Source organism: Rousettus aegyptiacus, unplaced genomic scaffold, assembly GCF_014176215.1.
Source record: "Rousettus aegyptiacus isolate mRouAeg1 unplaced genomic scaffold, mRouAeg1.p scaffold_m13_p_7, whole genome shotgun sequence".
NCBI lineage: Eukaryota > Metazoa > Chordata > Mammalia > Chiroptera > Pteropodidae > Rousettus > Rousettus aegyptiacus.
The window spans coordinates 83,384,463-83,410,187 of NW_023416310.1; the positions used below are offsets into that span (position 1 = coordinate 83,384,463).

The 25,725-nt window shown below is 44.3% G+C and overlaps 1 protein-coding gene across 2 annotated transcripts in view; it reads right to left on the reverse strand.

The window, feature by feature from the left end:
• Positions 1 to 25,725, reverse strand: part of ADRA1B (adrenoceptor alpha 1B) — a 456,726-nt gene that overhangs the window by 133,541 nt on the left and 297,460 nt on the right. The gene's annotated exons all lie outside the window — the stretch shown is intronic.

The window sequence follows — 25,725 nt, forward strand, 5'->3', positions numbered from 1 at the left end:
GGGCTCTGGAGAGCACAGGCCATGTCCAAAGGGCCTAAAGGGGTAGCTATGGCTCCACTCCAGCCAGAGAGGCCATACATTCTGTGTTTTCAAGAGAAGCCAGAAATGTGATTTTTTTTTTTTTTCATTTGAACTCTTCTGAGTTTTAAGCTTTGGCAACAACAACAAAACTATTAAAGTACTAAAAATTAACAAAACAAAACACGTCTCCTTCTCCAAGCTGGATTCGATGTTTTACATAGAAATATGAAGCCACCCATTGATTCTTTCCAATAGATGGGGGATGAGAGAGATCAAAGAAATAAAATGTTTCCTCAGGGAACTGCACGGAAAGCTAAATTTGGGTGACAAGTGCAGGGCCCGCAGTCGGGTGAGTCCAGTGAGGCATCCAGGGTGCAGAATTTAAGGAGGCACTGACTCTCAGGACGGCCCCGTACTTGCATGACTGGAGAGAGAGAGCCTCCCTACATTTTGCACCCTAAGAGCCTGACTCCTTCATCAGAGTGTGGGTGTGTGCATGGGAGGAAGGAGGGCCAGACATGCCAGGGGACCTGTATCGATGCGTCAGGCTGAGTGGAGAAGACCTCAGGGAGTAGTAGACAAAGTGTGTGAAGGCCACAGGAGGCCAGTTTTACATACAGTGTGATTCTCCTCTGACTTCTCTGGCATGGAAGAAGCTGGGCAGAGTGTGTGCTGTGCTTTAACTCTGCCGTTTGCTTCCCAAATAGTGCCACACCTTTTGGATGCCTGGACTCAGTCCTGCCCCAAGCGACCTCGGTGGAAAATGTGAGAAAGCAAGGAGCTACAGCTGTTTTTATCTCCAAACCAAGCAAGGAAAACAGTTGTGGACCCCGTGCCAGGGTGTAAGGCCCCGGTCTGGCCCGGGAGCTGGGGGCGGGGGGCAGGGGCTGTCAGTTAACCTGGAGGCCCCAGAAGCTTGCATAGGCCTCTGCCTCCTGTGGGCCCCTCCAGGGAAGGCCAAACGTGTTGCCCTGGTCCGTTCCGACGAGGGGGAGGCTGGGCCTTGGGGGACCGGCCTCCCTGCCTCCCTGCCTCTGAGTGGCGCTCAGCAGGAGTCTGGAGGAGCCGGATTCTGCCTGCAGCTTTGTTGGCTTTCCAGCCAAATGCCTGCAGTTTGGGCCCAGTGTTGGGGACAGATGGCTCTGTTCTGGTGTTCAAAACAGAGGGGAGGAACATGGTGTTAACATTAAAAAAATAAAGGGAGAAGGGATAGGGGAGAGGAGAGAGAGGCTTCCCTTGAAGGGTCTGACCCTGCCCGCTCCTTCTCAGTGTCAGAGAATCAATGCCTGACGGGGGCCAGCAGTTAGCAAGCAGCTCTAGGGAAACTAACGGTCAACGTCATGGGAGGGGGACCAATTATCCTCAAGATGTTGGGAGGATCCACATAGCCTCCGCATGGGGATTTCTAGGACCCCCTCATTTACCTGCATGCTTGCTGTGTTAACACCTGCAAGCAAGCGCCTGGGTTTCCAACCCCCTGGGGCTGCTGGAGGGAGGGCGGGGAGGAAGGACTCTGGGGGATAGGAGAGATGTGACAGCTGTCTGCAAATGCGGGACGTTTGAAAAGCTGTCAGTTGGAAATGAGAAAGAAAATAGACTTCTCTGGGACCCTAGACTATATAATTAGGACCAGAGGTGGAGCCAAAGGGACACATTTTTCTGTTAATATAAACAAAACAACAACAACAACAAACCCAACTTTTTTAAAAAAAACAATCAGAGATGCCTGCCAATTCTTGTGTCGAGTCTCATGAACTCAGAGGCGGCTTCCAGGAACTGCTCCCCTTTGCCCCATTTAAACTCGATCCTCCCCCAACTTAGTCTGTGCCATCAATCCGTTTATTTTCTTCAAGTTACTTATCCAAGTCCATACACATCGTGCCTACCGCCTGCTCACTTGTTCGGTTTCTGTCCACCAGTCTCAGAGGGAACTTCGTGAAGGAGGAATTCTGTGCCTCGCTCATCTTTGCTTCCCCAGCGCCTAGCACAGGGCCAGGCACATGGCAGGAACTCAGTAAACAGCCGTTGACTGAATGAATGAAGAGTAACTGACACTTCAGGAGGAAATGAACTCCCCACCACTGGAAGTTATTTAGGCAGAGCTTGAGTGGCCAGTAGTCAGGGATGCTTAGAAAGTCCTCCTTCCTCCTCTTCCCTGCATTGGTGAGTTGTGCCAGCTGCTGTGACAAACAGACCCAAACTATGTAATGGTTCAATCATAAAAGAAAGAGAGTTATTTTTGCTGATGTAAGGTCTCAGATGGCCGTTTTTGTTTGGGTAAGAGGCTCTTCTCTAGGGAGTGGTTCAGGGATTCGGGCCCTTTGCATCTTGTGGCTTCATCATCTTCAATATGTGGCTTTTTAGGTCACCGTGCTCAATGACATCAAGCAGTTCGAAGGAAGGAGGCAATTGCATGCCGTCCCTGGGCAAGGGACCCATCCCTTCCACACATCCTCCACTCCCTGGCTGGCGCTCTACGGTATCATTTTGCAGAGTTTGGAAGATGGCCCAGGAGAGAGAAGGGATGAGCGTGGCTCATAATCCGGCACGGTTGCATGTGGGCTGGAGGTGGGAGCAGCTGGCTTCTGGGAGCTTGTCCAGTTCCCAGCATTTATGTTTGAAGGTTTGTGTTTCCCTTTCATAATAACTTAGCATGTAAAGAGAAGTCAGGTATCTGTCACCTCTCTTTCTGTCTTAGCTTTCTAATTCTTTTCCCTTCTGCTCAAGAATTTCCTTAGGTTATCTGGTGTGTCATTATGAACACTGAGAACATTTGCTCAGGCAATCACAAAAATGCCCAGAGACCTGTCTGGGAATCTCAGCTTTATTACTCCCTAGATATGTGGCCTTGAGCAAGTGACCTAACCTCTCTGTGACTCTACTTCCTTCTCTGGAAAATAAGAACAGTAACAATAATGATACCTATTTTGTAACATTGTGAGGCTTAAAGGAACAGAGGTATGTGCCATTTATGGTGCATGTACTCTAGGTCATTGTCCTAAGTGCCTATTTTTATCATCTTTTTAAAGTTTTCACAGCAGCTCTATGAAGTAGATACTATTATTAGCCCTGGTTTTACAGAGGAGAACACAGAGTCACTGAGAGATAAAGCAGTTCGCCTAGTCATGCAGCTGATAGGTTGGGAACGGGGACTTGAACAAAGCCATCCAATTCCAGAGCCCGCAAGGCAGGTAATAGATGATAACAATGTACCATGAGGTCAATTTTTGTTGTAATTATTGGCTCCAGAGGCTAAGCCAGTCTTAGGCTTACTCATAATATTAGTCATGATTTGCAAAACATTTCACAGTCTATAAAGTGCCTTGATGGCTCTTCACAATAACTCTGAGGTACTTTTGCTACGGTACCCCTTTTGTAGGAGATAAAATGAGTCTCAGAAGGCATGGGTCACTGGCTCAAGGTCACACAGTCATACACAGAGCTGGCTCTCACACTCTGACTTTTAACAGGGCTATTTGCTGGTTAAATTGAAGTCAATATTTGTTAAGCACTTAGAATGGTGTCTGGCACACAGTAAGCAATGATATGCGTGTTAATTAAATAAATAAATTAAATAAATATCACACTCCACTCGCCTCTTCTACAAATATTTCTCTACCACCTGCTACCATCTGGGAGGTTAGGGGTGGGGTGGTAACTGTGAACCTGGGTCTCTTGTCCACCTAACACCTGACTTGTGCCCAGTATTCTCAGGCTGCCCCTGTCGGGGTGGTTTGTTCACCCTCTCCCCTCACTCCGGTCTGACCTTTTTGGCAGCTCCTTCCTACCATTAAAAAGGAAAAAGAGGCTGTTCCTGTTTACGAGACTCCTGCTTGCTACAGTCTGATGCAATAGTCTTCTAGAAAGGTATTGTAAACTACCAGCGACCTCTCGAAAAGCTATTTACATTCAAACAAGGGGCTTCAATGAACCCGAAGAAATGATTAGGGGCAGAATTTCAGGCTTCCGCACAAGCCAAGTGGGGAGACATTTTGGGGTGGGAGGGCCTGAAATCACCGAAACTTGTGAAGGAGGGCCCAGGTTGCTGAGTTTTGCACAAAGTCGTTCTGACCAGAAACTGACAACTCTGTCCCCTTTCATAAGGGCCCCTCCTGACGTGGTTTTAGAAGGTGCTTAACATTCCTTGTCAAATTGGGGCCCAAATGATTTCTAACTCATGCTTTTAATGGAACAGACCCAGAAATTCCTACACGATGAGGGAATAAAAATGAAAAAAACGTGTATCCATGTATTTATCAGGTTTTATTGAGCCTCTATTATATGTCAAATACTATTTTAGGTGCCGAGGAGGCAAGCATGGGCAAGCAAGCCCTGGCCTCCTGAGGGCTTTGAGATTACCTGTCAAATGTGGTTCTTTTCAGAACTAAAGTGGGAGCCACACCAGGAGATCCCTTAAAGTCTCTTGGATTTTAAGACCTGTGATCATATGACATGAAAACCTATCGTTTTGTCAATTCAAAGAACTTCCTTCTACAAGTAAAGACATGAAATGGGAAGTAGCCTAGACGTCCAGTCATATCTCCTGATTTTTGGTAAGATCATGGTCATTTATGTTAGCGGTCCTTTGTATGTGATGTGTTGTTTTTCTCTGGCTTCTTTCAAGATTTTCTATTTGTATTTGTTTTCCGGCAACTTAACTATAATGTGTTAGGCATGTTTCCCTTCTGTTTGGATTCTGCTGAGTATTTAAGTGCTTATTGTTTATGTTTTTATGCCAAATTTAGTAAGTTTTCAGTCGTTATTTAATTTTATGTATTTTTTCCACTCCGCTTTTCTGCCTTCTCTCCTGAGAAGCTAATTACATGTTAGATATTTCTATCTAATCCCACAGTTCTGCGAGGCCATGTTTACTGTTTCCAAAACTTTTTTTCTCCCTTCTTTAGATTGAATAATTTCTATTGCTCTGTCTTCAGTTTCCCAATGCTTTTCTGTCAACTCCATTCTGTTATTAAAGCCATTTAATATGTTTTAAAAAATATAGATATAATATTTTTCAATTCTAGAGTTTCCATTGGGTTTAAAAACATTTTCTATTTATCTGCTTAGATTTTCTATTTTCTATTTATTAGAGGTGTATTTTCTTTTTTCTCATTTAGCATGGCCGTGTTAGCTGCTTTAAAGTCCTTGTTTGATAATTCCAGCATTCAGGTTATCTTGGAGCTGGGTCATCCCTAAAGAATGATTCACATTTTCCTGTAGAGTAGTTCTGAATTATATCCTGGATATTACAAACACTACATTATGACGACTCTGGGTTCTGTTGTATTCCCTGAAAAATACAGAAGTTTTTGTTTCAGCTGGCAATTAACTTTGTTAGACTCAAACTGTAAATTCGTGCCTGTGATGAGTGGTAGCTGAGATCTTGGTTTGGTTTTAGCTGTAAGATGCTATGTGTCTGCTTTGCACATGCATGGTATAGGGGTTAGCCAGAGTCTTGGGAAGGGTTTTTACATAGAATTTCGGGCACCCCTTTTCTGGCCCTATATTTTATTATTTTATATATGTTTTATTTTATTTTTTTTACTCGCTGTCTAGCTGCTGTGTGTCCCTAGTCTCTGTCCTCCGGTTCTGTAGGGTATAAAGACAGTAAGTTTTCTTTGGAGTTTTAGCTCCTTCATGTTATGTCACTACTTAAGTATCACCTAAGACGAAAGCTATGAAAACTGGCAACTCTCTCTTTATTGGTCTCTTTTTCTAAGTTTTGGGTTTTCTGCAAAATACGTCTACTTTCATTCACACTCTGGAGCCTTCTAATAGTTGTTTTTAAACATGTTCTCTAAAGTTTATAGTTGTTGTTTGCAGCCTGGTCAGTCTGTTAGAAAATTAATTTGCCATACCTAAATGGCACTCTGGAACTCTGAATCTATTAACTTTATGTATGTCAAACTATTTGAAAAAATTTAAAAAATTCTGAGTCGATATAATGAGACATCAAATTAATGGCATATTGTGTAGGCATGAAAAACAATTAAAACCTAGTAGCGGCCGAGAAACATATTTATAATTAAGTGAAAATTGAATAATATAAAATCATATCTCCATTTTGATTACAGCTGCGTAAAAATTTCTGGATATGTGTAAAAGAATTGGATGGAAACTTTAAAAAATTAAAAAGTTTTACTTTTTCATGTAGCCTATTCTTTATCTTTTTTTAAAAAAGCATTACTGTTGTTCATGCAATAAATTTCGGTGCCGTTAAAAATAATTCAGGGAGAGAAATATTACATTCGAGTGCTATATTGAATTTTGAACAGAGTATTAGAGATGAAACAGAGTCTGGTTCTGGGCAGTGAGCGAAACTGGGCCAGAGCTTCCAGGAGATGGGTGGAGAAGCAAACGCCAGCCAGGTTTGGAAGCTACATGCACCTCGGGGCTTGGAGCACATTCTCTTCCCTCTGAGGGCCAAGTCCATTGCCCTCATGGGAAATGCAACTTCCTGCTCTAAAGACAAGTAGCTCAGAGTGACTCCAAAAGTCATAGGCTTTAAATGGGCCCTATGAAACATAGTGATAACTTTGGGGAAGTGAATCAGAAACATATGGATTAAATTTCGCCTGAGATTTTAATAGACAGAGAAGAACATTCTCAAGGGAACAAGCATGTTTTGGCATTCCTTACCCAAGTCTCAAACATTTAAGAGATGCTGCTGAATAGTTTCTTAAAAAAAGAAACAGTAAAAAAAAAAAAAAAAAAAGAAACAAAATAAAAAAACAAGCCCTCCTGAGTCTCAGAACTTGAAAAGCAAGCTGGATTACTGTCTTTTCCATAGCTTGTCCCCAACCACTCTTTCTGTATAATGAAGGATTTTTCTGGTATAATACTGCTTCAGCAGAGGTCAAAGAAAAAAAAAAACACACAGCCTATGTCCAAGATCTGTCCTCTGCCGTTTACCTTCTCTAAAAACTGGGAAAGTTTATTTTAGTGGTGTGAGCTTGGGTTTCCTCATTTGTAAAATAGGCTATTCTACCTTATTTATAGAGTAGAAGATGAGAGATTATACCTGCAATAATCTCTTTATAAAATTTCTGGCCTATGGTTAGCCCTTGAGAAGGCCCCGACAATTGTTATTATTACATTGCTAAATAAATCTGTCCATACGACATGGAGTTTTTCTTATTTCTTTAACATACAGTAATTTCTTCCTAGCTGAATTGTTACTTAATTTATTGCTTACATTAGAAGAAGGGAGAAACTGAGGACTGAGCTAGAGAATTGGTTAAACATGCTATTTTAAGTCGTCAGAACTGGGTTAAAATTCTGCTTCTACTAGTTACTGTCTATTGACTTTGTCAAAGGATTTAACTTCTTTCATCTGTAAAAGGAGAGTAATAACTCTTGCCTCTCGGTGGTGTAAAGATGAAATGAAACAACGGATGTAGCTTCATTGGATGTAGTAACTACTTGGATGTAGTAATTGTTCAAAAAATGGGAACTAGCATCACCATCACGATCAGATCATCAGCAACGTTCTCTCACATGACAAATATCCTTTCCTTTCCTTATCCTTGCCTACCTTAAATATCCCAACCTACTTAGTTGCCCCAAATCACCATCTAAAAAACACTACACACAAATATACTGGATACTTCACTTCTTCCTTCCTTCCCTTGTTGGGTCAACTCTTCTTACTATTACTCTTCAAATTTACACCTAGGAAACATTTGCAGCTACGTTTGCTGGAAAGATGGTGTCTAACCACAGATTCCTCATAATTAAATTTCTTATGACCATAGAATTGAACGGTTTTGATGTCGTAGTGAATGATCATTGATTGAGCCAAAGTCTCTTGAAGAAGTCTGCTGGGGCTAGTCATAGCAGGTCAGTGCTGGAAGGCAGTTTGGAGGTAACCTTTTGACAGATACTTATTGATTAGCTGCTTTGTGCCTAATACTGTATAAATGCAAGGACTAAAAAGAAAAAATGTGTAAGGTAAAGTCCCTGACCTCAGGAAGTTCACAACACAAGTAGGGTACTAAAGGCCACTAAAATGCGTATCTTCCATGGGAAGACACACACACACACACACACACACACACACGCACACATGTATATATGTATATTATATATATAGTAGTTAGGGTACTATAAAAACTTTGTAGTTCCTACTCAGTTCTGATCTCTGAGCTCTTTCCAATTCCTGTGACGACTTCCTTAAATCCAGCTGGTTTCAGAAGGAGTGCTCTGGATGCATGAACACATCCTCCCACTTCGCGTAATGAAACGCCGTCCAGTCTACGTGCAAATCATTTTTTCCAATAATGTTTCAGTGACAAAATCAACAAGTTTCTTGTCGGAACATCTTGGTCATTAAAAATACATTAATGGCTCATTATTCAAGATACTGTACTAATACTGCTCATTTCCTATCGAAACTTATTAAATACCAAAAACCTAATCAACCGGAAGTAGTGTTCAGTGGCCATAAAGAGAATGCTCCATTAAAGAAAAAAAGAATTATGATCAAAATAGTAATTATAACATATTGTGCTTCTCTGGCACTAAGTTCCTCTAATGGTTGAATGGTTTTGTAATTTATATAGAAAAGGAGTGATGATGCGATTTGTTCGGAAGTAAAATTAAAGGAGTGGGGTAGGTGGGTGTATGTGGTGGTGAGCCATGAGGTCTTAAGGGCTTTTCCGAATTCCTTAGCAAAGAGAGACTGACCACCAGAAGTCCTCCTGCAATGGATGTCCCTTTGGCTTTCCCCCACTCTTGTAATATCTACATACCTAAATGATCAGAAGCAACTCTGAGCCACCTGGCAACCAGGATTCTCCACTCTACTACATATTCGTCCTGTGTCTTTGGACATTCTTAATACTTTATTTGACCTCCAAGCTTAATTATCAGATTTTCAGTGTCCTCCTTTGGATTTTAGTAAAATTATGCTGAAATATGTCTTACCTTACAAGGGTTGTGCTAAGACTTAAGATTAATGTATGTGGAATATAGGCACATTGTAGGCACTCAATAAATAGTGGCCTTACTGTTCTTACTCCCGCTAGATGAGGCTTTTAAAGTCAGAGATTATATTTTATTCAACTCAGTAATCGCAACACTAGAACTCTGTCTAGCACATGGTAGATATTCAGGAAACGTTCGTTGTATCCAACTGGAGTCCTGAAGCTGAAGCAATATCTGATCTTTAAGACCAGTTTAAGCATCGTAGCATCTGGTTCTGTGTGGTAGCCAAATAAATGTTTGCTTTTGGCTAATCATGTAAGAAGTATTGATTATTGATTAGATATTGGGCTTGTCTTTCACCCTCAAGCAGCTTAAAATCAATTTGGAAAATCAAAGTTTATACACATGAAACAATAAGAGAACATTGTCATTGATGAATCTCCCTCCATTTTTCTTCCTTGTTTAACACCCATTTCCTCTTTTTCTGACAACAGACCCTGGTTTTCCTTGGAACTGCCACACTCCACTCCATACTCTTAGAAGCTGTTAAGCATTCTCCAGGAAAAATATACTGTTATTTCTGCCATATGGCCCTTGGAGCTGCTCATGGAGTCATGTGACCCCACCCTGACCAATTGCAGCAGCATATTCCTGTCTCCACAGAGATTGGTTCAGTGATGGGTAGAATGTCACAAGAAACTTGTTAAAAATGCTCTCTCTCGATCAGATTCTTATAGAAGTTATAGATCATTCTGATAAGCTCAAAGCATATATTGTCAGCAGAACATATGGAGAAATAGCAGACTGTGGGATGTTTACTCCAACTTCTTGAGATGCCCCAGGTCCCCATGGAAAATGCTCTTGGGTCACTGGTGATGGAACTGGGCCCATCAGGCATAAGCTCCTGACAGGTCTCAGGAAGCCCCCAGTGAAGCATCATACTGTAAAACTATAGCATCGTGGTTGCAAAAACCACCTTTATCAAGTCTTGTCAATTTCTTAGTTTGCCAGTAGCACCGGCATGCTGTAGTATCCACAAGTTATGTGATAATAACAAACAACTAAGTATTCGTATGCTGGTGCCATAACCATCGAACAATGACAATTATCTCTAGGGTCCAGGAGGAGGTGAACACAGCAGCCAACAACAGGCACAGGCCCAAGCAGAGCCAATGAGACGGATCCCTACATGAGAACTCTGCAGAACTGCTGAGAAAGAGAGAACCTGCTTCCTGATGGTGGTGTTCAGAGGACAAGATTCAGTGTGGAGCTGCTGACAGTCATCATGCCATCCCAAGGTGGAGATCTTGAGAAAATTAACCACCCAAAGGAGAGAGATGGAGAGAATCATGATGAGTCCTGATGCTAGCACTTGAGCCTCAGGATCCAGTCATGTCAGAAGCGAGATTTACCCCTGGACTTTTCAGTTTTCCAGCTACTAAACTGTCCCTTTTATTTTTACTTAGAACTATTTTAACTGAAATTGTCACTTGGAAGCTCCAACACAAAGTGCACAACTTAGATCACAAATGTGGTGATTTCAGAGAACAGAAATTATTTCTAGAATAACTAGGTTAACTTTTTGAAGTACGTAGATGAGAGACCGGTCTTTGAAAACTAGAAAATTTGGGGTTTTGTATAAAAAGGAGGATTCTACATGATGGAATAAATTCATAAAAACAGCGTGGAAGAGGATAAATGAAGAAAAGAAATATGGAAACAATCTAGTATGACAGAAAGGGCAGTAGACAGAGGGTCAGGCTTCTAGTCCTTACTCTGCCACCAACCAACCATGCAGCCTTAGAAAGAATGCTTTTCCTATTTGGGACTCAATTTCTCCTTATGTCAATGCACAGAAATAGACTTGAGGTCTCTAAGATTCTCTCCAACTCTACCTTCTATGGATCTATGAAATCTTAAAAGGCTGCTTGCAGTCCTGTAGATTTAAACATCTCCTCAGAGTTACTAATATGCTCTTGGAATGTAGATTCTCTTTCATTCCACCCTGTGCAACCCCCCACCCACCCCAGCCCCCCACCACCCGCACACACTTTTTATCCACTTGGCAAAGAACAATCTGGTCCCCTTATGTTCTGAATGAAATGGAAATGAACGAGCTGCATATCCACTGAAAAGCCCTGACTTTTAAGCTTTGAAAGTACTTGATTGTGGCCAGAGGAAGCTCATCTCTGAGTGAGGGTAATGACAGCAGTGGGAAGGCACTGCCCGATTAACTGCGCTTCTGTGGAGATTAAAGCACGAGGGAGGAATGTGGAGGAACTCCGCTCTTTCTGAGCCGTCGTTCCTTGCCCTCTTCCCTTTCTGTGAAAAAGGCTTTGGCACTCAGGTCTAAATTAAGATCCAAGCTGTATTGTATGCAAATCAGACATTGAACTAGCACTGTAGCTGTGCTGAAGCAGTACCATGTATTTGTAAAAGAAACATTCATGTTCATGATCCAGTGAAGACCAGACGCCAGTTCTCATCTGGATTCACATCCTTGGTTGGAATGTGTTCTGCGTTAAAACTGTTGCAGAAAGACTTGTAAAACTAGTTAGAACTCTTCACACTGGATTTGAACAAAGGACTTAATGCAGGTGTACATCCGGCATTTCAAGTCCCCAAGTCACGATCTAACACTATTATGCAAATTTGTTTGTTTATTTACTGCCTGTCACCACCTTGAAGGCAGAGACTTCATCTTATTCATCACTGAATACCAAGGCCTGGCAGTGTAATTGATCAATAAATGTTTATTGAATGAGTAAATGAACAAATGTTAAGTCATAAAGGATTTATGTGAGCTCTTTTAAATAGCCAGAAACATAAATGGTTGTCATGCAGAGTTTTTGATCAGATGAGCAAACCACAGATATCACCCAGAGCTGATAATCCTAACCCCACACAAAGACCCTTGACATAGCATGTACCTTCATTGTGAATAAATATGCAGTATTTATCTGGCTTTCAGAAGTACTGAAAATAGTTCATGGTTCTAGGAGTTCAGTTTGGGCAACTTGATCTCTTTTAGCTCTTTCATTTTGAGTGTGGTGTATAGGAAAAGATTTGTGTGCTCAGCAGGTGCCCAGGACTTCTGTTGAGAGAAGCTCTGGTGTCAGTGAGATGATGCTTGGTTAGACACACGTCATTGGCCAGGTGAGTCCCTACAGTTCATGAATGTTGGCCTACTGCAACACTTTTGAGAAAAAGCCAGAACTGTTGAACTCAGGACATTTTTTGGATCCAGGGGGAAGGACAAGAGTTGAGAGAGCTGGTCAGATGGAGTGTGCTGAGGGTGAGGCTGAACAGTGTGCTATGAGTCCTCCTGTGACCTCTCAAATTGTTTTAAAGTCACTTCAGTCATAGACTCCTAGTTGTTATTTATTTATTTATTTGGATGCAAAGGGTCTGAGTTTCTCATGTGGGAATGTTGGTGTGGGATGAATGGAGAAAGTACTTGCAGATCTGGGATCAAAGACCCCCATGATGAAGCATGCCCTTGAGGGTTTGGAGAAAAATTATGGTCTCCCACAGGCAGTAGATAGGAAGATGCTTGAGTCAAGGTTATTTAGATGTTGAGGATGGGTGGCTTCAGTTGACACTGGGGTTGCATGCAGATGAAAAAATAAGACTATAAGACATTGGTTAAAATAAACAAAGACAAACAAAACACAACAAGGCAGAAAGCTTCTGGTTTTAGAACCAAATGCCATGTAACTGAGTTTGAATCCCAGAGGTCATACCAGTTCTAATGGCCTTAAGCAAATCAAAAGGCCTCTGAGCTTCTGTTTCCTCAGTCCCTACTTCAGAAGCTTGTCATGAAGGCAACAGGAGAGGAGCCCTATCAGCTCTTAGCACATAGCTCAACAAGTGGTTTACATTATTTCGAGCTCAGGAGATTTGCCCAGAGCATCCAGAGCAGAAAGTGACATAACGAGGCTTAGAACCTGGCCCTCCTGCCATTTCATTGGCTGCTCTTTTCCCAGAATCTGAGGCTGTATCCCTACTTTCAAGGTACCAACACAGATGGAAGTGCCAGCTTTGTGTTTTCTAAAGGCCCAGCTGCTACTCGATAGAAAATATCCCGTCCAAGTAGCTTTATACAAGCCAGAACATCATGGCTATGTTAAATAACAGCAGTGAATTATGACTTCCTTTGTATTTATTAGGACAGCACTATACATGGGAAATTGTTGTGGTGTCCTTGCAGAGATGAACAATTTAATTTCAGGGGAATCCCACTGAAATCCCCCATTAGGACCTCTTAGCTGCAGAGAATCACATTATCACCTGATGTCTAACATGACATTTACAGTCTTGAAGCTGTTTGCAGTGCTGATAAGCTGCTGGCTAGAATCAGCTAAGCTCAGGGCCTCAGTGAGGCAGCGAAGCCGGGAAAAAGTCTGGCTGGACGAAGAGCCCAGGCGTTTGTGTTTAAAACGAACCCAATGTTTTATATGGATGTGGGAGGATCATTTCCTATCTTGGGGTGTCGGTCAGTGAAAGCAAAAGGTTTCAAGATTTGGCTTAGACAAGTTTCCAAGACCCTTCCAGCTGCACTATTCCATTATTGTAATGACATGAAGTCAATTTCATAGTTGATCAAAAGGAAAGTCATTTCTTCACTGACATTTGCTTCAAGTGCTCTTTGCATGGGGTCTCCGCGTCTGCGTGCCGGCTGCACAGTAGACAGCTTTCCGTTTTCAAAGGGAAATTCCAGGCAGCTGAACTCTCAGTTAACAACCGCAAATCGTCAGCTTTGTCTAGCCACCCAAGACTCTTCTCCCCTCCCTGTGCTCTGCTCCACGGGTCTGCCTGGGCCTGTCCAAATGGACTCGGACTTACATGGGATTCACATAAGGTCTTTGAAGATGACACATGTCTCAGGGCAATATAATGAGGAAAATACTGGACTTTGTGTGTGAAAATTGTAGAGGTTTCCAGATGATGTCATCTTTCTTACAGAAAATTTGATTTTCTTCTAGCCTCCAATCCAGTAGAGATGGTTCTCAACTGAGTTTGTGGGGGTTCGTCATTTCCAGTTTGTCCTTATTCTTGGTCTGAGCTGGAAGCCTAGAAGGTTTACAAGGGCCCCTCATCTTTCCATCTATAAACGCCACTCTTCGCCTCCCCAGCCCTGCGAGAGCGAGTGCTTCAGCTTCTGAGCAGCTTCCCTGGTGCTCAATTTCCCGGCCTCTCCCTCCCACCTGGCTTAAGATGCAGCAAATTCCTTAAAGTAGAAAGTGGAGCAAAAAATCTCAGTCTCTCTTCTCACGCTCTCTTGGTTACTGCCTCCAAAATAGAGCAGACTTCATTCGCCATGACTGGGCCAGCCCAAGTATTGGAGGCATGATTGAGACCGTGTTTACCAGGTCACGGGAACAGCACAGGTCACGGGAACAGCACAGGCCTCGGAGTTGGGATGAATGAGTTCTAATGGTTAGATGAGTAACCTTGGGCAAGCGACTGTCTCCCCTGGGCCTGAGATTTCCATTCAAAATATCAAGTCACTATTTGTCAGCTGAACACATGCTGAATGAATAAATTACAGAGCACTTACTATGTACTGGGTCCTGTGCCATATGGTTTATATCAACGCTTTAATTCTCTCAATAGCCCCATGAAATTTCATGGGTGGGGACCCTGGGTCTTGGAGGGTTTAGTCATTTGCCCGAAGTCACACAGTGAGCGGTGGGATTGACACCAGGTCTGCCCTCCTTCACCTCTGGTTCTAAACCACTCTCTAGCCCGACATCCCTATTCCCTCGCTTTAATATTCCGACACTCCGAACATCCTCGTGAACACACTCACATTTCTTCCTTGGCTTCTGGCACTGAGTGGATGAGGATGGACCCTGGCACAGCACTGCCACGTGTCATGGGGGAGACCCTGAGCCTGGCTGTTGCATCTGGGCCTTCTCGGTCTCCCAGTCTTGCCTGGGAAACCCATTAAGCATGAAAGGAGCAATTACAAGTGCAATCGGAGGCGCCTGATTCAGAGATTCCTTCCCATTAAATATTTTGACTCCCTTGCCACTTATTTGAGCTCTAATCTATATTTGTGTCTCTGTCTTTCTGAAACAGACTTCGGAAGGGATGGGAGATGTGGGTGCAGAGATGCAAGCTTCTCTTCTCTAGACAATTAGTGGGGATTGTTTACTGCAGGCTGATCTTACGCCTAGGTAATTCCAGGGCCACTTCTTCTCCTTGCCCCTAATAACATTAATTACAATTTCAGTGGCTGGTGTTTGGTCTGCCCCTTGTAATGATGAGAAATTGTGTGGTGATTCTGAAGCAACAACCATGTCAGTGTCATTTGAATATTAGAACCTGAAAGTCGCTTGGATAGAGGTCCTTAGTATAGGATGTGGCTTTAATGGGTGTATAATCCCCAATAGTACCTCCTTTCATAGTGGAAGGGGAAAGGGTACGAAGCCAGTGGGAAAGGGGTACCTGCTTGGATCTGACCTAGAGTACATCCACAAGCTCAGATCTGCAAAAGGGAGGGAAATCAGGTGACATGTGACTTCTCTTTGTTTTTTATTTTTATGTTTTTTGGTATTTAAAAAATATTTTATTGAGAACAGTTTCTTTCCATCTTTAAATAAAAATGATTTGCATTGTCTAATCTGAGACTGCTCTGGCATTAGGACTTAATTGCTTCTTGGTCCACAGGGGTTAGATGCCAGCACACTACTAATTTCCCAGTGCTCATGGGGTACAGCTCACACACGTCTTCTGCTGGAAGTCTTTGTGGCAGCCTCGGGAGCTGGATTCCCAGCAATGTCTAACCACTTTCAGTTTTGCATTCACTGAAGGAATGTTCTTGTAAACTAGAGAAGTAAGTGCTTATTCTAATCCAGGTATCTTTATCGTAAATTTTTCCGAAGCGGATGTATTTTTGTACTTTATATTCTGGTAACGATGTGCCCTTTAGGAGGACGCTGTGGATCCCCACCACATGTGTCATGGTTTGCAGGCAAGGGCTGAATCGCTGTGTCTGGAATTGCTGACCTGGCCAGTGCGTGACGATGCAGTCTGTACAAATGAGATGCTCCACACCTGTGTAACGGGTCGTCTGCCTGTGGCCTCTGATCTATTGACGACGAAATCTCAGCCACGAGGGTGGAGATCGTCCTCTTTAAAGGCCACTGAGGGGCAGCGCCTTCTTGATATGGACTATAATAACTGTCTTTTGAGAGTTTGCTATGAGGTAGGTACTATCATTATTCCCATTTTATAGATGAAAAAACAAGGCTCAGGGAGGTGATGTAATATGTCCCAGCTTACTCCTTTGGTAAATGGTAAACCTGGGATTCCGTCTCAGGCTGTCTACAGCTAGGGTTCATATACACGCCACCACTCTATCTACAGATTCAGATTGGCAAAGTAAAGTCATCACCGGACAGCTAATGGGCATCTTGAGAAAGACATCCTTACCTGGACCACAGCCATTTACCTAGGGCTCATGGTAAACCATCGCTGTACTCGCATAGTTTTAATTGTACATAACTTAAATAACGCATACTTTTATTTAAGTCTACAAAGTTTCTAAATGAAGTGGGTACTAGTATCATTCCCATTTTATAGGTGAACAAACTTAGGTTCAGAGGCGACATGCTTGTGCCATGCAGCTAATAAATGGTAGAGCTAGGCTTCAAAGCTTCATTTTTTTCCATTTTCAATATTCCACATCGATAACTTGGAAATTTCTTTATTTGCTGGAAGTTGAAGTTAGAGGCATTTTCATGAATCTGGAAGCAACATTCTTACTAGTAAGCATTTGTAGTTGTCTCCTTTGTAGGGACACGTTCTAAGCAGTGAGTTTTTCTTTATATCTTAAATCCAGTGGTCCTAACAATCGTACATTCCGTGGCAGGCACAGAGCTTCTTGCTACCTCCCGTTCTCTTGCCCTCAGGGCTCAGATCGCATTGTTCATCCTCAGATCCTACGAGGCCTGGCTAATCTGGTGTGTCTCCAGTGAAGCCCTTGGCCTGTCTTCCTCTGCTCACTTGAACCCTCTTTTGAGTTCTTTCCTCTTCTGAAAAACTCTCCCTCCATACCAAACTGTCATCTGACCCCTTCCCATATTCCTTCTCTGACTGTGACTTACGATCTTCCCCCAGAAAGCCCTTGTCTCCATATTTCCCCCCTGTAAATCGTCTTCAGTGGTGCACTGGAAAGAAGCTCATGGTCCCTTAAAACCACAATCAGATTATTTCCTTCTTGCCTGGGGAGGGTCCCTCTCAGAAAAGAAAAATGGCTAAACACTCTGGGTGATTACGGATAAAAGGAAAAGTCAGAACAATCATTTCCTAACATACATGACAAAACCTGGAATAAAGGAAAGCAGCACAGTGAGGGATTCTGGGTGATGGACTTTTCTGGACACTGCAGGGTTAGTCTTTTGACAGTGTGTGTGAGTCTGCTGTCCTGCTTCTGTAAGGGTAGCACACCAGACGAACTGACTCTTTGCCGGTTGAGGACTTTACATAGCACAGAGGGCACTGTTCTGGGCGGCCATGGGCTCCTCAGGTCGACCCAAGCCTAGGACTTCCTTCCCCTTGTGAGATGAGAGACAGAAAAAGAATTTTGTCTTCTCCCTTCATTCCTGGCACCTGGAGTTTTTTTCTTTGCTTTCCAGCCAATATGTTTTGCTAACAATTAAAAATAATAGTTAGTCTGACATTTCTAGTGTTGCTTTAGCTCCCTCTGCCATCTTGACCGGAAGTTGACCCTGTGTCTCCAAGTACCTCGTTCTCAGCCTCCAGGGCCTCAATAAAGGTGGAGGGCTCTTTTATTTTGCAGGATTTGTCCAGCAGCCTAATTCACTGATGCGAGTAGGAAGAAGTAAGGCGCTTTGTAAGTTTAGCACCTACTACTTATTTCTTTTCATTCTGGCAACAAACCTGAAATATAGGCATTTATTAGCCACATCTTAGAGCCTGGGGAAACTGAGGTTCAAAGAGGTCAAGTAAGTTGTCCAAGTTCAGCTAGGAAGTGGCTAAGAGAGGATTCAAATTTAGGATTCCCAACCCTCAATGCCGTTGTTTTTCCCACTCATGCCCACAGGCTGGGAAGCAGTCCAAATCTGAGAAACTCATCCTTCCCAACTTTTAGCAGCCCTTCCCTTTGGTGGTGGCCTTGAGCAAGCATGGGCTACTGGGAACCTGGCAAAGATACGTTCTAGAGGCCTCATCCTCCTGCGAAGGTCCAACAGCACCAAGACTGTCATCGATCGGCCCAATCTAGAGCACCTCTCCATGTCCTGAGCTCGGCCACCTGCTCACCTCCCACCCCAACAAATAACCTTTCCTTTCATAAGGTCAGCCTGGGAGCAATTTTCTTATAATCTCCAATATGAGTTCATTTCCCAAACCAGTGATGCCTCGCTATGCATCTTAGCCAGATCTGGTAACATTTCTGAACTTACTTCACCCATCTGTATACAGGGACTCATAATTCCTCACATTAATATACAGTGTCCCAAGCACCTTCTCATGGTTTTAATATATCTCCAGCAAGTTGAATTAATAACAATGATAAAACGCTCTTGGTGACTGTGCACTTACATGCCAGGAACCAAATCTGTTTATATTCATGTTCTAGTTTATCCTCACAACACCTCTACTGAGAAGGTATTTCATTATTTCCATTTTAAGGACCAGGAAACTGAGATTAAGTAACTCATCCAAAGTCATGTATCTAAGAAGTGAAGGAGACTGACTTAAGAGTTCAAATGTAAGACTACTACCTTCGAATCTTTATTAGACTATTAGATTATAAAGTGTTCGTCCCATTTTTCAGGTGTCAAGAGATATATCTAAATCCACACATCAGCATAGTAAGGGTTAGAACAAGACTGGGGCTTAACTTTATGGATGGGGCTTTTGTGACATAATCACGCACTCTCTGCTCAAACACACAAAGATGTGGAGACTCAGAAATGCAGGACCAGCGAAGCCGTGAGACAAGCTGCATTCGGATGAAGCCTCCCCACCAAAGTCTGGAGGCTGCCTGAGGTCCTTCCTCAGGTGGTTCTCCTTCCCCACAATCACCGCTCTCTGTTAGCTCGCCGGCTCTGTGCCTGTGCCCAGGCGTGGGAGTTCTAGCCTGGGCTGCCCTCACACCCCTGGGGGCCCTCCCACAGCCTCCCAAGCCTGAACTGTGGCCTGAGGTCGCAGGACCCGGCTCTCCCAGCAGGCATTGCTCCCTGCGGCAAGGTGCCAACCGTGGTGGGGTGGACTAAGGCTGGGGCAGGAGAGGAATGAGTAGAGACACAGCTAAGTCTGTGCCCTGACCTTGGCACAAAGAGACGTTTGGGGGAGTCTGAGTCCCAGTGACCAACCCCAGAAGCTTTCAGTGAGTTTAGATTCCTGACTTGGCCCCAAGCAACCTCCTGCTGGATCTGCTAATGTCTCCATTGCCAAAAAGCCCGAGGATGACACGAGTCCTTTTCCATGGAGCCCTCCCACCCCCTTACCCCCTCGGAAATACACATGGGGGCCCTCCGCACAGGGGCGTGCATCACTTAAGGGGGTCAACCAAGGCTGGAGAGCAGCAGGGGGTAAACACCACCGAACTCCCAAGAGTCTCTAGTCCTGTTTTATGCTTCAACTTTCCTCCCCTCTCCTTCCTTCGACTCCTTATCTCTTTTCTCCTCTCTCCCATCACAGAGCCAGGGCATTCTGGGTTCAAATACCGGTTCTACTTATAATCGGCCATGTGGCTGTTGGAAAACTACTTAATCTCTCTGTGCCTCAGCTTTTTTGTTGTTGTTTACCTGTAAAACAGGGGTGATAAAATCTTTGCAGTTTCTGAGAATTGGAAATAGAGTGTGCTGAATGCCAAATATTTGAAAAAAATGGCAATAATGATAATAATTTAGTATTACTATTATGTAACATGGTAAGTTAACTAGCTAAAGGATTTCACTTCATCACCAAGACTATCTACCAGATGTGTCATTATAGATCAAGACTTTTCAGAAGGTTCAAAGGCTTTTAAGGATAAAAATATAGTCACTATGGCTATGGGGAGACATTGCCGAGACCCTATGAGAATCTATCACACGTGTTGCCCTCTGAGTCTGCAGATCTTTCTGTTCAACTGGGTGTCTCTGGGCCCCTGGATACATCTTCCTTTATCTGTCACTGGACAAGATACACATATTCACAGACCACTCTCCCCTTGAGTCCTTCAATCCTGAAGAGAGTGTTAAAATGGATTATAAGTGCATTGCCTAAGCTCAAGAGAGAGCAAGAAATCTACTGTGATGATGGACGGACGCGGTGTCCTATCAGCAGAAGACTCTATGGGTTGATGAAACTGACATGGGGACATGTTAGGGGCACAATAGCGCAGAGTGCCATCCGTGGGGAAAGCTGGTGTCACCTTGTAGTCCCTTGCAGGTATTTTACTGTCCCAGAGTAGAGTCTATCCCACATCACATCAAGCCCCTTTATTCTCCGACCAAGTGGCTGTACGACACGAAAGGAGCAGATAATCAGATCCTAAAACTGGGAGATCAGAAGGCTAGCTCTCCAAACCGGAAGACTTTACAAGGTCAAGGCAGGGGTTGCTAGAGCTCAAGTGCAGGAGGCAACAGACAGACTGCATGTTCTCAACGTTCGAGGCGAATTATTCAAGATTGGGAATGGGGAGTTAGAGGTTAACAAAATAAGAGGGAGAAAGAAAGCCTCTTATCTGAAATTGAAATCCTTCTCCTGAAGAAGCACACATCTAGAATTCATTCCTGGCAGCAGCGAGCCATGGACTAGCTCTCTACCAGGACTCAGCCGGGCCACCACGCTGGTGACGAAATGCAGGCTGGACTTTGCGAGGGGCTGATAGAATGTTTCGCCAATAAATATTCCTGCCAAAGTTAGTTTTCGAGCCATGGTTCATAAATATACAGTATTCCAGCAAAAAAGTACAGAATGTCCTCCTGGGGTTGACAAGCAAATAGTTTCATAAATAACCCTCTTGACACGTGCAAGATGTTAACATTTTTGAGGTTTCGGGCAGGGGCAGATGCAAATTTAATCGCTCGATTCAGTTTGGAGCCGCTCTGGACTTGGTCGTTACCTCTTGGGGGCCAACGGAAGTGTGTTTTTTGGCTAGAGAGAGAGGTGGGGTTGCTCGTCAGCACTGAGGACAAAGGCCACTCTTCAGAAGCTTCTGGACTAGTACAGAGCACTGCATAGGTGAGTCTGACCAGATTGGCAAGCAAGGGGGTCCGCACTGGGACACGAGTAAAATGCCCCTATGTGAGAGGAGGTCTGGACCGAGCCACAATATGGGCCGCTTTAGAGGTGCCGAGTGCCCACAGCAGGTGATGTTCCCATGAGAGAGGAAGAAAATTCCAAAGAAGCCTCCTATTTTGACAGCAATTAAATAATAATAATAATAATAGAGGTGGAACAGAAAATTTAGGGCATATGCTGGAGTGAGCTAGCTCAAACGCCGACTCTAGTTTTAGTATCAGAAGTATGACGGGATCTTCAGTAGCAGATGTACAAGTGGCTCTCTGGTGGGACAGATTGGAGTTTGTGACCCAATCACATTGCTGGAATTCCTACCTCTGAGGTCCATCGAGGTCCAGCCTACTCGTATGCAGTGTTATCTGGGCTTGATGAATGAGGACATTACATGCCTGAGCATCCTGACCATCGTTTACGTGGTGCTTTAAAGTTTTCCAAGCCCGCATCCATAACTGCAATTGAACTCAGGGTAGCCCCGTGAGATAAGCAGAGCAGGCACCACCACTCCCATTTGACAGGCAGAAATGCAGAAGCCAGGTGAGAGAACGGTAACTGCCGAGGGATCTCAGATTTTACGTAGCAGACTGAGGCTTTGCATTTGGGTCCTTGGCTCCTTGAAGCTCTGCCAACAAACAGCTTGATTTATCAGACCTGCTATGAAAGCAGAGAGCAGAACCAGGACAAAGCGAGCTCTAGAACAGGAAGATTTTGATGGCGGACAACGAGAGGAAGGCTCTGAGCATGCTGGGGACACTGTCCCAAAGGAAGGCCAATGGCATCTGATTTTCATGACGCCTTCGCCAGGTGTCAGGAAGATAACCAGTCACATTAGCAACCCCATGCTCCCTCCCTGCTGCTGCAGCTGGTGGCAGATGCAACAATGCCGTGATTTGCTGAGGTGTGAGAAGGTCTCGTTTATAATCTATCGACAGATTGCAAAGCAGCCTGATCTAAAGATGGTCCAGAATTCGCCTGTGAAATCAGGAGTTTCAAAATTTGTTTTTAAAAGGGCAAGAAATCTCTCCATCTTCTCATTTCCTAGGTATGTAGTATTTCTGTATGTTGGTTAAAAGGTCTATATCGTTTTGCAGTGGGTGTAAAGATAAAGATGACAGTAATAACTGCTGCTACCTGACAGCTGAGCCAGGTACCAGTACCTGAGCTAAGCACTTGATATTTGTACCCAGTTTACTGAGTGGGCTGAACTCAAGGGGGGTGCAGCACAAACAAGAGGTGGATCTCTTTGGACCACCAAATGCCACACTCCTGAATGCTCTACAAACTCCCTTCTCGTCCCTTGATGACATTTAAATTTAACATCCTATTTATCTGTTAATGCTTAACAACAATCCATGCCAGCTAGCTCTAATTGTCCCCATTTTCAAAACGAGGACACTGAGGCTCAGAGAGTTCAGCAACTCGCCAAGTGGCATGCCATGCGGCAGTGGAAAAGTCGGGGTTGGGTCTCCCTCTGGTCTGTCTGGGACGTAGGAAAGCCATCAGCCAAAAAGTCTGCAGACACAGCTGAAGACAGAGGTGGGGAGGACACATTCCCAAATCTGTGTCCTGTTTATACACATATATTTTGAATAATTTGTAATTTGTTAGCCTGAACAAACAGTATCTATAAGCTTTGATTTCATTGTCTATGAGCAATGGTGGGGCCAGAGTACCTCAGTTAATTCACATCTCAGGAAAACTCAATTGGCAAGCCTTAATTGACAAGCACAAATGGCTCTGGCCAAGGTGAGGGAGCCAAGAGCAAATAACAACACCATTAGAGTTGACGACGGAAGTGTGATTAAGAATGTGCGGAGCAGAGTTCCCTGCGCGATGCCGGTCCTCTCACCGAGCTCCTCGTGGCCAAATTAATAATTACGCTCTACCTGCAAACACAGAGTCTCCCTTTCGAAATGGATTCACACCCGTGACCACTTTCATGTGTCCCCTGAAATCAGGCGGTTGGAGCAGGGACTGCGTTACGGCCCCATTTTCACATGAAACTGAGACCTGTGAAGATGAAAGAGTCCTGGAGTCCCCCCGGCAGCTGAATGGCAGAGTAAGGACTGGAGACCTCATCTCCTCCCGCAGCGTCCCTTCACTCACGTGAGACTCTTCCACGGCATATTCAAAGAGGCCTCAAGGAAAGCGAGTGTCCTTGGCAGCCTGTGAAGCTGACTCCCTGCTGGGGGCTTCTGTAGGCACGGGTGCCGGGGAGAGCCCTTTCTGCCCACCTCGGTCTTGCCTTTGTTCAACCTCCCCATCTGCCCTCGCTGTATGCATTCATTGCTATGCATTTTTTTTTCTTGTTTGGCATGCCTAGGCGCTGCCTCTCACATTCCCTTTCCCTTTGCCCACGAGAAGCACCAGGAGGAACCATAATTTCAGTAAAGCTCCTATTCGTCGAGCACTTAGTATGTGCTAGGGGTTTAACATGGCTTTTCTTCCCCCTTACTCCTTTCAACTACTGGAGAAAGAGGGAATTCAGGTCCATAGTTTCTTCTCTAAAACCTTTGAAGTCAGGTATGTTTCAGAATTCAGAATTTTTTAATTGTTAGCATGTTAACACAGTACACCTAACAGACATTATCCAGCACCCTCAGCAGGATTGGTAACAGCATCTTGTCGTCAAACGCATTCATAATCCTGTGACGAAAGAGGGAAACAGCCCCAAAAGATGGGTAAAATAAAGGCTATGAAGAGCCTTGTGTTACTGTGGGTCAGCCTTTGCTACTAGGTCAACGTATGCGAAGCAGGGAAGAAATGTGCTTTTCGGAGCTCTTTGGATTGTGAAACCACAGATGAGGGATGGTGGATCTGCATTATAACGCTCACTTTATAGATGTAGATACAGAAGGTCAAAGAGTTTCCATGATTCATCCAACCACACTGCTGCTGAGTGGTTGAGCTCAGATACAACCCAGGCCTCCTAATTCTAGCACCTGCTCCACCAACCACAAGCCCTACATGGTACATTTGTCCCTGAAACCATCACTCACGGACATTGGCACTAACGAGCAGCTGTAATTTCTGGACAGCAGGACAGCAGCATCTTTGAAATCTCTCAATATAGTCTTAAGAATACGTGTAACCTACCACGTCGAGGCACTGTCTGCTCTAAATCCTTGCTACTAAATCCTTGCTACTATGAACCAGCAGTATCGGCATCACGTGTGGGTTTGCTGGAAATGCAGGATCTTCAGGCCTCACGCAAGACCTTTAACAAGGAATGCTTGTTGACAAGCTCCCCGAGTGGTTCGCCGGCACAGCCCAGTCCGAGCAGCCCTAACCCGAAGCCCTTTTCTTGTGCGATCTCGTTTAACTCATAACACCACCACGAGGTAGGCATAGCTAAGGAAAGTGAGGTCCAGAGAGATTAAATAACTGGCTCAAGGTCAAAGGCATGGTAGGTTCCAGACATGAATGGGTTTGGCCTGACTTCAGGGCCCAGTCTGTTCCTCTTTCTTGCAGGCAGGGCAGGAAGTCCGGGATACCCTCAGGGGCATTGGATGGACCTGCTTTCCTTTTCCTGATTGGTGAGGAGAGAGACGAACTCAAATTGCAAATTGGTGGTTCCAAAAGTGCCTCTCTCGCCACTGTCCCCCACCTCCCCTCCCTCAGCTTCTTTGTCTGACTCCAGCAGCCAGGCGGAGTTGTTTACACCTACTCTCATTTTCCTCCTCCTAGGTACATGGTATGATTTTGCTTCCTTACCCCACGTGAACACAAGTGGGGCAACGTGATTTGCAACAGCCAAGAAGACGTGGGTAAAAGCACTGTGCGGCATTTTCAGGCCGATGCATTGACTTGTCGGCACCAGGCTGCGCAGCACACCTAGCTCCTGTCACAGTGGTCCCAGAGGCACATACGGAGATGAGGCCTTTGTCGGCCCGAGTCCCCGAGTGATTGCGAGAAGGAGAGACCCCGCTGAACACACACTGGACAGAGCTCACAAATGCGGAACAAAGCCTCTAAGATTGGGGGCGTTATTTGTTACCTGGCATAACCTCTCCTATCCTGGCTGACTGACTTCTCTTTCTTTGCTCCAGAGAGACTGATTTATGTCGCAGGAATGTCAGCCAGCAGCTCTGTGGGTGGGAAAAAAGTACCTGCTTTATGTACCCAAGCTAATAACCTCTTTCTTTCTACCGCCTGTGAGATTTTGTCTCTTCCTCCTCCTTTCTTTCTCAAAGCCACATTTATTTCTGATTTGTTTTCCTTGTTGAACCTCTACAACTCCTTATTTTCCAAGGCTATTTTTAGTGGCTCCATTTACCCTGAAGGAAATAGTTCACATCTTGGTGCCCAGGGCTTTTTTAGCTCCGTCTAATAGGAGAGGATAGCGCATATCAACAATTCTTTCAGCCACCATGTCATTTCCCCAAGAGGCCCAGAGAAGAACAAAATGTCTCCATCCAATGAGTTTTGAATGTTAGGCTCCGACCTCCTAACTGTATATAATCCTCCTTGGTGAGAGCAAGATTTTATTTTTCTATTATTGTTTCCTTCCTTTCA